Here is a 13,646-nt window from a genome sequence, read left to right on the forward strand (position 1 = left end):
ACCCAGGTTTTAGGTATTCTTCCTTCAGCTAAAACATGCATGTGGAACCCAGAGTATGATCAACCATGTGATCGGGAGACGTGTTCAAATATGTCTCAGTTTTCCTCCCCTGGTATTCGGGTGCAACATTCCAGACGCTTTACTAACACTCTCCCCACTTGGAGAGTCAGTCCCTTTAACCTCCTGTTTGGCCCAGTTTGCAATTTCTGCGGAAGATGAACAGGAATAGCGAGAACCAATGAGAGGCTAGCTGGAGGTGTCTGGACGGGCAAATTTAACTCTCATTTCCCACCAGGAAGAGGAATTAACCAAAGGCTCAGCATGCCGGGCCGGAACCAGATTAGGGCCTGAAGTCATCCTGCGGTGTTGCGGCCAGGTCACAAGAAAGCGAGTTGAAGAAAGGAGCTCAGGGGCACTGTAATTCACAAACCTGCAGAGTTATAAATGACAGCTATCGTCCAAAAATAGACTGAAGTAAGGCTGCCAAGAGGACTTGAAAGCGGGGCAGAATTGCAGGAAACCGATTTCAGGAGGTAGACTGGAATTGCATTGAAAGCAGAGGAAAAGAGGCAGAACGTCCACAATGATGCACTTGGCCAAAAAGGGCGTATGCATTTTTTCCTGAATATATTCAGGAAAAAACGCATACGCCCTTTTTGGCCAACCAAGCAAGCTTGCAAAGGAAATCTGCACTACAATGAAGTCTCACTTCCCCCCGGTCAAAAGGGCCATCTGAAAAAAGTGTAAAATCCAGAAAGGCAGGACAGGCCATGGAGAACTGGGAGCCTTGTTATGCTGATGGGCGGGATGTAAATTGCCAACAACCACTCGGGAGAAGTGTATGGTGTTTCCTGAAACATCTAAAAAACAAAGCAACAGAACCTAGGGCACTTCCACTTATGGTCCTATAGCTTAGGGAAATTAAAATCAAAAAGACACAGCCACCCCAAAGTTTGGAACGGCTCTGTTTACAAGAACCTCGTTTACAGTACAAGTTCAACATCGCAGAAAGTGAAAAATGGATAAAGAAGTTGTGGTATTTACTTACAAAGCAATATCACTCAGCAATGAAATCTGTGTCATCAGGCCCTTAGCAGCACAATGAGTGGATTCAGGTATGATGATTCTAACTGAAATAAGTCACACAGAAAAAGAAACATCATAAGATATCAGTAATACACGGAATGTAAACTTGGCTACACAGGAACTGAATTACAGAACAGAACAGGGTCTCAAATTTAGAAAACCAACTTATTCTTGCTTAAGGGTAAAGGTGAGTTGGGGTGCTGCATAAAACCAGAGATTGAAATGAGCACAGATAAAGTTCCTTAAGCCAAATATGGAATAGACAAGAGCTACTCCTTGCTCAACGAAATGGACACAACACCCCATATTAAACGCCTAAGAATGTTCCTGACTATTAAGTATCTTAAAACCTATGGATTGCTATGTCTCCGAAAGAGAATCAAGCATGTGTACAGGGGCATAAACGCAGCAGTGATAGGATTGGAGAGGTTCGGTGAGCAAATGAAGACCCTTTGAAGTCATATTGCATGGTACCCATTCCACGGGTTTCAACTACCCAGGTTTAAGGTATTCTTCCTTCAGCTAAAACATGCATGTGGAACCTAGAGTATGATCAACCATGTGATTGGGAGACGTGTTCAAATATGTCTCAGTTTTCGTACCCTGGTACTCGGGTGCAACATTCCAGACGCTTTACTAACACTCTCCCGACTTGGAGAGTCAGCGCCTTTAACCTCCTGTTTGGCCCAGTTTGCAATTTCTGCGGAAGATGAACAGGAATAGCGAGAACCAATGAGAGACTAGCTGGAGGTGTCTGGACGGGCAAATTTAACTCTCATTTCCCACCAGGAAGAGGAAATAACCAAAGGCTCAGCGTGCCGTGCCGGGACCAGATTAGGGCCTGAAGCCATCCTGCGGTGTTGCGGCCAGGTCACAAGAAAGCGAGTTGAAGAAAGGAGCTCAGGGGCACTGTAATTCACAAACCTGCAGAGTTATAAATGACAGCTATCGTCCAAAAATAGACTGAAGTAAGGCTGCCAAGAGGACTTGAAAGCGGGGCAGAATTGCAGGAAACCGATTTCAGGAGGTAGACTGGAATTGCATTGAAAGCATAGGAAAAGAGGCAGAACGTCCACAATGATGCACTTGGCCAAAAAGGGCGTATGCGTTTTTTCCTGAATATATTCAGGAAAAAACGCATACGCCCTTTTTGGCCAACCAAGCAAGCTTGCAAAGGAAATCTGCACTACAATGAAGTCTCACTTCCCCCCGGTCAAAAGGGCCATCTGAAAAAAGTGTAAAATCCAGAAAGGCAACATGCCATTGAGAACTGGGAGCCTTGTTATGCTGATGGGCGGGATGTAAATTGCCAACAACCACTCGGGAGAAGTGTATGGTGTTTCCTGAAACATCTAAAAAACAAAGCAACAGAGCCTAGGGCACTTCCAGTTATGGTCCTATAGCTTAGGGAAATTAAAATCAAAAAGACACAGCCACCCCAAAGTTTGGAACGGCTCTGTTTACAAGAACCTCGTTTACAGTACAAGTTCAACATCGCAGAAAGTGAAAAATGGATAAAGAACTTGTGGTACTTACGTACAATGCAGTATCACTCAGCAATGAAATCTATGTCATCAGGCCCGTAGCAGCATAATGAGTAGATTCAGGTACGATGATTCTAACTGAAATAAGTCACACAGAAAAAGAAACATCATAAGATATCACTAATACACGGAATGTAAACTTGGCTACACAGGAACTGAATTACAGAACAGAACAGGGTCTCAAATTTAGAAAAGCAACTTATGCTTGCTTAAGGGGAAAGGTGAGTTGGGGTGCTGCATAAAACCAGAGATTGAAATGAGCACAGATAAAGTTCCTTAAGCCAAATATGGAATAGACAAGAGCTACTCCTTGCTCAACGAAATGGACTCAACACCGCATATTAAACGCCTAAGAATGTACCTGACTAGTAACTATCTTAAAACCTATGGATTGCTATGTCTCCGAAAGAGAATCAAGCATGTGTACAGGGGCATAAACGCAGCAGTGATAGGATTGGAGAGGTTCGGTGAGCAAATGAAGACCCTTTGAAGTCATATTGCATGGTACCCATTCCACGGGTTTCAACTACCCAGGTTTTAGGTATTCTTCCTTCAGCTAAAACGTGCATGTGGAACCCAGAGTATGATGAACCATGTGATCGGGAGACGTGTTCAAATATGTCTCAGTTTTCCTCCCCTGGTACTCGGGTGCAACATTCCAGACGCTTTACTAACACTCTCCCCACTTGGAGAATCAGCGCCTTTAACCTCCTGTTTGGCACAGTTTGCAATTTCTGCGGAAGATGAACAGGAATAGTGAGAACCAATGAGAGACTAGCTGGAGGTGTCTGGACGGGCAAATTTAACTCTCATTTCCCACCAGGAAGAGGAATTATCCAAAGGCTCAGCGTGCCGTGCCGGAACCAGATTAGGGCCTGAAGCCATCCTGCGGTGTTGCGGCCAGCTCAAAAGAAAGCGAGTTGAAGAAAGGAGCTCAGGGGCACTGTAATTCACAAACCTGCAGAGTTATAAATGACAGCTATCGTCCAAAAATAGACTGAAGTAAGGCTGCCAAGAGGACTTGAAAGTGGGGCAGAATTGCAGGAAACCGATTTCAGGAGGTAGACTGGAATTGCATTGAAAGCATAGGAAAAGAGGCAGAACGTCCACAATGATGCACTTGGCCAAAAAGGGCGTATGCGTTTTTTCCTGAATATATTCAGGAAAAAACGCATACGCCCTTTTTGGCCAACCAAGCAAGCTTGCAAAGGAAATCTGCACTACAATGAAGTCTCACTTCCCCTCGGTCAAAAGGGCCATCTGAAAAAAGTGTAAAATCCAGAAAGGCAGGACAGGCCATGGAGAACTGGGAGCCTTGTTATGCTGATGGGCGGGATGTAAATTGCCAACAACCACTCGGGAGAAGTGTATGGTGTTTCCTGAAACATCTAAAAAACAAAGCAACAGAGCCTAGGGCACTGCCACTTATGGTCCTATAGCTTAGGGAAATTAAAATCAAAAAGACACAGCCACCCCAAAGTTTGGGACGCCTCTGTTTACAAGAACCTCGTTTACAGTACAAGTTCAACATCGCAGAAAGTGAAAAATGGATAAAGAACTTGTGGTACTTACGTACAATGCAGTATCACTCAGCAATGAAATCTATGTCATCAGGCCCGTAGCAGCATAATGAGTGGATTCAGTTACGATGATTCTAACTGAAATAAGTCACACAGAAAAAGAAACATCATAAGATATCACTAATACAGGGAATGTAAACTTGGCTACACAGGAACTGCATTCCAAAACAGAACAGGGTCTCAAATTTAGAAAACCAACTTATGCTTGCTTAAGGGTAAAGGTGAGTTGGGGTGCTGCATAAAACCAGAGATTGAAATGAGCACAGATAAAGTTCCTTAAGCCAAATATGGAATAGACAAGAGCTACTCCTTGCTCAACGAAATGGACTCAAAACCCCATATTAAACGCCTAAGAATGTACCTGACTAATAAGTATCTTAAAACCTATGGATTGCTATGTCTCCGAAAGAGAATCAAGCATGTGTACAGGGGCATAAACGCAGCAGTGATAGGACTGGAGAAGTTCGGTGAGCAAATGAAGACCCTTTGAAGTCATATTGCATGGTACCCATTCCACGGGTTTCAACTACCCAGGTTTTAGGTATTCTCCCTTCAGCTAAAACATGCATGTGGAACCCAGAGTATGATGAACCATGTGATCGGGAGACGTGTTCAAATATGTCTCAGTTTTCCTCCCCTGGTACTCGGGTGCAACATTCCAGATGCTTTACTAACACTCTCCCCACTTGGAGAGTCAGCGCCTTTAACCTCCTGTTTGGCACAGTTTGCAATTTCTGCGGAAGATGAACAGGAATAGCGAGAACCAATGAGAGGCTAGCTGGAGGTGTCTGGACGGGCAAATTTAACTCTCATTTCCCACCAGGAAGAGGAAATAACCAAAGGCTCAGCGTGCCGTGCCGGAACCAGATTAGGGCCTGAAGCCATCCTGCGGTGTTGCGGCCAGGTCACAAGAAAGCGAGTTGAAGAAAGCAGCTCAGGGGCACTGTAATTCACAAACCTGCAGAGTTATAAATGACAGCTATCGTCCAAAAATAGACTGAAGTAAGGCTGCCAAGAGGACTTGAAAGCGGGGCAGAATTGCAGGAAACCGATTTCAGGAGGTAGACTGGAATTGCATTGAAAGCATAGGAAAAGAGGCAGAACGTCCACAATGATGCACTTGGCCAAAGAGGGCGTGTGCGTTTTTTCCTGAATATATTCAGGAAAAAACGCATACGCCCTTTTTGGCCAACCAAGCAAGCTTGCAAAGGAAATCTGCACTACAATGAAGTCTCACTTCCCCCTGGTCAAAAGGGCCATCTGAAAAAAGTGTAAAATCCAGAAAGGCAGGACAGGCCATGGAGAACTGGGAGCCTTGTTATGCTGATGGGCGGGATGTAAATTGCCAACAACCACTCGGGAGAAGTGTATGGTGTTTCCTGAAACATCTAAAAAACAAAGCAACAGAACCTAGGGCACTTCCACTTATGGTCCTATAGCTTAGGGAAATTAAAATCAAAAAGACACACCCACCCCAAAGTTTCGAACGGCTCTGTTTACAAGAACCTCGTTTACAGTACAAGTTCAACATCGCAGAAAGTGAAAAATGGATAAAGAAGTTGTGGTATTTACTTACAAAGCAATATCACTCAGCAATGAAATCTGTGTCATCAGGCCCTTAGCAGCACAATGAGTGGATTCAGGTATGATGATTCTAACTGAAATAAGTCACACAGAAAAAGAAACATCATAAGATATCAGTAATACACGGAATGTAAACTTGGCTACACAGGAACTGAATTACAGAACAGAACAGGGTCTCAAATTTAGAAAACCAACTTATTCTTGCTTAAGGGTAAAGGTGAGTTGGGGTGCTGCATAAAACCAGAGATTGAAATGAGCACAGATAAAGTTCCTTAAGCCAAATACGGAATAGACAAGAGCTACTCCTTGCTCAACGAAATGGACACAACACCCCATATTTAACGCCTAAGAATGTTCCTGACTATTAAGTATCTTAAAACCTATGGATTGCTATGTCTCCGAAAGAGAATCAAGCATGTGTACAGGGGCATAAACGCAGCAGTGATAGGATTGGAGAGGTTCGGTGAGCAAATGAAGACCCTTTGAAGTCATATTGCATGGTACCCATTCCACGGGTTTCAACTACCCAGGTTTAAGGTATTCTTCCTTCAGCTAAAACATGCATGTGGAACCTAGAGTATGATCAACCATGTGATCGGGAGACGTGTTCAAATATGTCTCAGTTTTCGTACCCTGGTACTCGGGTGCAACATTCCAGACGCTTTACTAACACTCTCCCGACTTGGAGAGTCAGTCCCTTTAACCTCCTGTTTGGCCCAGTTTGCAATTTCTGCGGAAGATGAACAGGAATAGCGAGAACCAATGAGAGACTAGCTGGAGGTGTCTGGACGGGCAAATTTAACTCTCATTTCCCACCAGGAAAAGGAAATAACCAAAGGCTCAGCGTGCCGTGCCGGAACCACATTAGGGCCTGAATCCATCCTGCGGTGTTGCGGCCAGGTCACAAGAAAGCGAGTTGAAGAAAGGAGCTCAGGGGCACTGTAATTCACAAACCTGCAGAGTTATAAATGACAGCTATCGTCCAAAAATAGACTGAAGTAAGGCTGCCAAGAGGACTTGAAAGCGGGGCAGAATTGCAGGAAACCGATTTCAGGAGGTAGACTGGAATTGCATTGAAAGCAGAGGAAAAGAGGCAGAACGTCCACAATGATGCACTTGGCCAAAAAGGGCGTATGCGTTTTTTCCTGAATATATTCAGGAAAAAACGCATACGCCCTTTTTGGCCAACCAAGCAAGCTTGCAAAGGAAATCTGCACTACAATGAAGTCTCACTTCCCCCCGGTCAAAAGGGCCATCTGAAAAAAGTGTAAAATCCAGAAAGGCAACAGGCCATTGAGAACTGGGAGCCTTGTTATGCTGATGGGCGGGATGTAAATTGCCAACAACCACTAGGGAGAAGTGTATGGTGTTTCCTGAAACATCTAAAAAACAAAGCAACAGAGCCTAGGGCACTTCCACTTATGGTCCTATAGCTTAGGGAAATTAAAATCAAAAAGACACAGCCACCCCAAAGTTTGGAACGCCTCTGTTTACAAGAACCTCGTTTACAGTACAAGTTCAACATCGCAGAAAGTGAAAAATGGATAAAGAACTTGTGGTACTTACGTACAATGCAGTATCACTCAGCAATGAAATCTATGTCATCAGGCCCGTAGCAGCATAATGAGTAGATTCAGGTACGATGATTCTAACTGAAGTAAGTCACACAGAAAAAGAAACATCATAAGATATCACTAATACACGGAATGTAAACTTGGCTACACAGGAACTGAATTACAGAACAGAACAGGGTCTCAAATTTAGAAAACCAACTTATGCTTGCTTAAGGGGAAAGGTGAGTTGGGGTGCTGCATAAAACCAGAGATTGAAATGAGCACAGATAAAGTTCCTTGAGCCAAATATGGAATAGACAAGAGCTACTCCTTGCTCAACGAAATGGACTCAACACCGCATATTAAACGCCTAAGAATGTACCTGTCTAATAAGTATCTTAAAACCTATGGATTGCTATGTCTCCGAAAGAGAATCAAGCATGTGTACAGGGGCATAAACGCAGCAGTGATAGGATTGGAGAGGTTCGGTGAGCAAATGAAGACCCTTTGAAGTCATATTGCATGGTACCCATTCCACGGGTTTCAACTACCCAGGTTTTAGGTATTCTTCCTTCAGCTAAAACATGCATGTGGAACCCAGAGTATGATCAACCATGTGATCGGGAGACGTGTTCAAATATGTCTCAGTTTTCCTCCCCTGGTACTCGGGTGCAACATTCCAGACGCTTTACTAACACTCTCCCGACTTGGAGAGTCAGTCCCTTTAACCTCCTGTTTGGCCCAGTTTGCAATTTCTGCGGAAGATGAACAGGAATAGCGAGAACAAATGAGAGACTAGCTGGAGGTGTCTGGACGGGCAAATTTAACTCTCATTTCCCACCAGGAAAAGGAAATAACCAAAGGCTCAGCGTGCCGTGCCGGAACCAGATTAGGGCCTGAAGCCATCCTGCGGTGTTGCGGCCAGGTCACAAGAAAGCGAGTTGAAGAAAGGAGCTCAGGGGCACTGTAATTCACAAACCTGCAGAGTTATAAATGACAGCTATCGTCCAAAAATAGACTGAAGTAAGGCTGCCAAGAGGACTTGAAAGCGGGGCAGAATTGCAGGAAAACGATTTCAGGAGGTAGACTGGAATTGCATTGAAAGCAGAGGAAAAGAGGCAGAACGTCCACAATGATGCACTTGGCCAAAAAGGGCGTATGCGTTTTTTCCTGAATATATTCAGGAAAAAACGCATACGCCCTTTTTGGCCAACCAAGCAAGCTTGCAAAGGAAATCTGCACTACAATGAAGTCTCACTTCCCCCCGGTCAAAAGGGCCATCTGAAAAAAGTGTAAAATCCAGAAAGGCAACATGCCATTGAGAACTGGGAGCCTTGTTATGCTGATGGGCGGGATGTAAATTGCCAACAACCACTCGGGAGAAGTGTATGGTGTTTCCTGAAACATCTAAAAAACAAAGCAACAGAGCCTAGGGCACTTCCAGTTATGGTCCTATAGCTTAGGGAAATTAAAATCAAAAAGACACAGCCACCCCAAAGTTTGGAACGGCTCTGTTTACAAGAACCTCGTTTACAGTACAAGTTCAACATCGCAGAAAGTGAAAAATGGATAAAGAACTTGTGGTACTTACGTACAATGCAGTATCACTCAGCAATGAAATCTATGTCATCAGGCCCGTAGCAGCATAATGAGTAGATTCAGGTACGATGATTCTAACTGAAGTAAGTCACACAGAAAAAGAAACATCATAAGATATCACTAATACACGGAATGTAAACTTGGCTACACAGGAACTCCATTCCAAAACAGAACAGGGTCTCAAATTTAGAAAACCAACTTATGCTTGCTTAAGGGGAAAGGTGTGTTGGGGTGCTGCATAAAACCAGAGATTGAAATGAGCACAGATAAAGTTCCTTGAGCCAAATATGGAATAGACAAGAGCTACTCCTTGCTCAATGAAATGGACTCAACACCGCATATTAAACGCCTAAGAATGTACCTGACTAGTAAGTATCTTAAAACCTATGGATTGCTATGTCTCCGAAAGAGAATCAAGCATGTGTACAGGGGCATAAACGCAGCAGTGATAGGATTGGAGAGGTTCGGTGAGCAAATGAAGACCCTTTGAAGTCATATTGCATGGTACCATTACACGGGTCTTAACTCTCCAGGTTTAAGGTATTCTTCCTTCAGCTAAAACATGCATGTGAAACCCAAGTATGATCAACCATGTGAACGGGAGACGTGTTCAAATATGTCTCAGTTTTCCTCCCCTGGTACTCGGGTGCAACATTCCAGACGCTTTACTAACACTCTCCCGACTTGGAGAGTCAGTCCCTTTAACCTCCTGTTTGGCCCAGTTTGCAATTTCTGCGGAAGATGAACAGGAATAGCGAGAACCAATGAGAGGCTAGCTGGAGGTGTCTGGACGGGCAAATTTAACTCTCATTTCCCACCAGGAAGAGGAATTAACCAAAGGCTCAACATGCCGGGCCAGAACAAGATTAGGGCCTGAAGCCATCCTGTGGTGTTGCGGCCAGCTCAAAAGAAAGCGAGTTGAAGAAAGGAGCTCAGGGGCACTGTAATTCACAAACCTGCAGAGTTATAAATGACAGCTATCGTCCAAAAATAGACTGAAGTAAGGCTGCCAAGAGGACTTGAAAGCGGGGCAGAATTGCAGGAAACCGATTTCAGGAGGTAGACTGGAATTGCATTGAAAGCATAGGAAAAGAGGCAGAACGTCCACAATGATGCACTTGGCCAAAAAGGGCGTATGCGTTTTTTCCTGAATATATTCAGGAAAAAACGCATACGCCCTTTTTGGCCAACCAAGCAAGCTTGCAAAGGAAATCTGCACTACAATGAAGTCTCCCTTCCCCCCGGTCAAAAGGGCCATCTGAAAAAAGTGTAAAATCCAGAAAGGCAGGACAGGCCATGGAGAACTGGGAGCCTTGTTATGCTGAAGGGCGGGATGTAAATTGCCAACAACCACTCGGGAGAAGTGTATGGTGTTTCCTGAAACATCTAAAAAACAAAGCAACAGAGCCTAGGGCACTTCCACTTATGGTCCTATAGCTTAGGGAAATTAAAATCAAAAAGACACAGCCACCCCAAAATTTGGAATGGCTCTGTTTACAAGAACCTCGTTTACAGTACAAGTTCAACATCGCAGAAAGTGAAAAATGGATAAAGAAGTTGTGGTATTCACTTACAAAGCAATATCACTCAGCAATGAAATCTATGTCATCAGGCCCTTAGCAGCACAATGAGTGGATTCAGGTATGATGATTCTAACTGAAATAAGTCACACAGAAAAAGAAACATCATAAAATATCAGTAATACACGGAATGGAAACTTGGCTACACAGGAACTGAATTACAGAACAGAACAGGGTCTCAAATTTAGAAAACCAACTTATGCTTGCTTAATGGTAAAGGTTAGTTGGGGTGCTGCATAAAACCAGAGATTGAAATGAACACAGGTAAAGTTCCTTAAGACAAATATGGAATAGACAAGAGCTACTCCTTGCTCAATGAAATGGACTCAACACCGCATATTAAACGCCTAAGAATGTACCTGACTAGTAAGTATCTTAAAACCTATGGATTGCTATGTCTCCGAAAGAGAATCAAGCATGTGTACAGGGGCATAAACGCAGCAGTGATAGGATTGGAGAGGTTCGGTGAGCAAATGAAGACCCTTTGAAGTCATATTGCATGATACCCATTCCACGGGTTTCAACTACCCAGGTTTTAGATATTCTTCCTTCAGCTAAAACATGCATGTGGAACCCAGAGTATGATCAACCATGTGATCGGGAGACGTGTTCAAATATGTCTCAGTTTACCTCCCCTGGTACTCGGGTGCAACATTCCAGACGCTTAACGAACACTCTCCCGACTTGGAGAGTCAGTCCCTTTAACCTCCTGTTTGGCCCAGTTTGCAATTTCTGCGGAAGATGAACAGGAATAGTGAGAAATAATGAGAGACTAGCTGGAGGTGTCTGGACGGGCAAATTTAACTCTCATTTCCCACCAGGAAGAGGAAATAACCAAAGGCTCAGCGTGCCGTGCCGGAACCAGATTAGGGCCTGAAGCCATCCTGCGGTGTTGCGGCCAGCTGAAAAGAAAGCGAGTTGAAGAAAGGAGCTCAGGGGCACTGTAATTCACAAACATGCAGAGTTATAAATGACAGCTATCGTCCAAAAAATATAATGAAGTAAGGCTGCCAAGAGGACTTGAAAGCGGGGCAGAATTGCAGGAAACCCATTTCAGGAGGTAGACTGGAATTGCATTGAAAGCATAGGAAAAGAGGCAGAACGTCCACAATGATGCACTTGGCCAAAAAGGGCGTATGCGTTTTTTCCTGAATATATTCAGGAAAAAACGCATACGCCCTTTTTGGCCAACCAAGCAAGCTTGCAAAGGAAATCTGCACTACAATGAAGTCTCACTTCCCCCCGGTCAAAAGGGCCATCTGAAAACAGTGTAAAATCCAGAGGGCAGGACAGGCCATGGAGAACTGGGAGCCTTGTTATTCTGATGGGCGGGATGAAAATTGCCAACAGACACTCGGGAGAAGTGTATGGTGTTTCCTGAAACATCTAGAAAACAAAAGCAACAGAGCCTAGGGCACTGCCACTTATGGTCCTATAGCTTAGGGAAATTAAAATCAAAAAGACACAGCCACCCCAAAGTTTGGGACGCCTCTGTTTACAAGAACCTCGTTTACAGTACAAGTTCAACATCGCAGAAAGTGAAAAATGGATAAAGAAGTTGTGGTATTTACTTACAAAGCAATATCACTCAGCAATGAAATCTATGTCATCAGGCCCTTAGCAGCACAATGAGTGGATTCAGGTATGATGATTCTAACTGAAATAAGTCACACAGAAAAAGAAACGTCATAAGATATCAGTAATACACGGAATGGAAACTTGGCTACACAGGAACTGAATTACAGAACAGAACAGGGTCTCAAATTTAGAAAACAAACTTATGCTTGCTTAAGGGGAAAGGTGAGTTGGGGTGCTGCATAAAACCAGAGATTGAAATGAGCACAGATAAAGTTCCTTAAGCCAAATATGGAATAGACAAGAGCTACTCCTTGCTCAACGAAATGGACTCAACACCGCATATTAAATGCCTAAGAATGTACCTGACTAGTAAGTATCTTAAAACCTATGGATTGCTATGTCTCCAAAAGAGACTCAAGCATGTGTACAGGGGCATAAACGCAGCAGTGATAGGATTGGAGAGGTTCGGTGAGCAAATGAAGACCCTTTGAAGTCATATTGCATGGTACCCATTCCACGGGTTTCAACTACCCAGGTTTAAGGTATTCTTCCTTCAGATAAAACATGCATGTGGAACCTAGAGTATGATCAACCATGTGATCGGGAGACGTGTTCAAATATGTCTCAGTTTTCCTACCCTGGTACTCGGGTGCAACATTCCAGACGCTTTACTAACACTCTCCCCACTTGGACAGTCAGTCCCTTTAACCTCCTGTTTGGCCCAGTTTGCAATTTCTGCGGAAGATGAACAGGAATAGAGAGAACCAATGAGAGACTAGCTGGAGGTGTCTGGATGGGCAAATTTAACTCTCATTTCCCACCAGGAAGAGGAATTAACCAAAGGCTCAGCGTGCCGTGCCAGAACCAGATTAGGGCCTGAAGCCATCCTGCGGTGTTGAGGCCAGGTCACAAGAAAGCGAGTTGAAGAAAGGAGCTCAGGGGCACTGTAATTCACAAACCTGCAGAGTTATAAATGACAGCTATCGTCCAAAAATATACTGAAGTAAGGCTGCCAAGAGGACTTGAAAGCGGGGCAGAATTGCAGGAAACCGATTTCAGGAGGTAGACTGGAATTGCATTGAAAGCATAGGAAAAGAGGCAGAACGTCCACAATGATGCACTTGGCCAAAAAGGGCGTATGCGTTTTTTCCTGAATATATTCAGGAAAAAACGCATACGCCCTTTTTGGCCAACCAAGCAAGCTTGCAAAGGAAATCTGCACTACAATGAAGTCTCACTTCACCCCGGTCAAAAGGGCCATCTGAAAAAAGTGTAAAATCCAGAAAGGCAGGACAGGCCATGGAGAACTGGGAGCCTTGTTATGCTGATGGGCGGGATGTAAATTGCCAACAGACACTCAGGAGAAGTGTATGGTGTTTCCTGAAACATCTAAAAAACAAAGCAACAGAGCGTAGGGCACTTCCACTTATGGTCCTATAGCTTAGGGAAATTAAAATCAAAAAGACACAGCCACCCCAAAGTTTGGGACGCCTCCGTTTACAAGAACCTCGTTTACCGTACAAGTTCAATATCACAGAAAGT

The sequence above is a fragment of the Stenella coeruleoalba genome, assembly GCF_951394435.1.
Source record: "Stenella coeruleoalba genome assembly, contig: scaffold_573, whole genome shotgun sequence".
NCBI classification, from domain to species: Eukaryota; Metazoa; Chordata; class Mammalia; order Artiodactyla; family Delphinidae; genus Stenella; species Stenella coeruleoalba.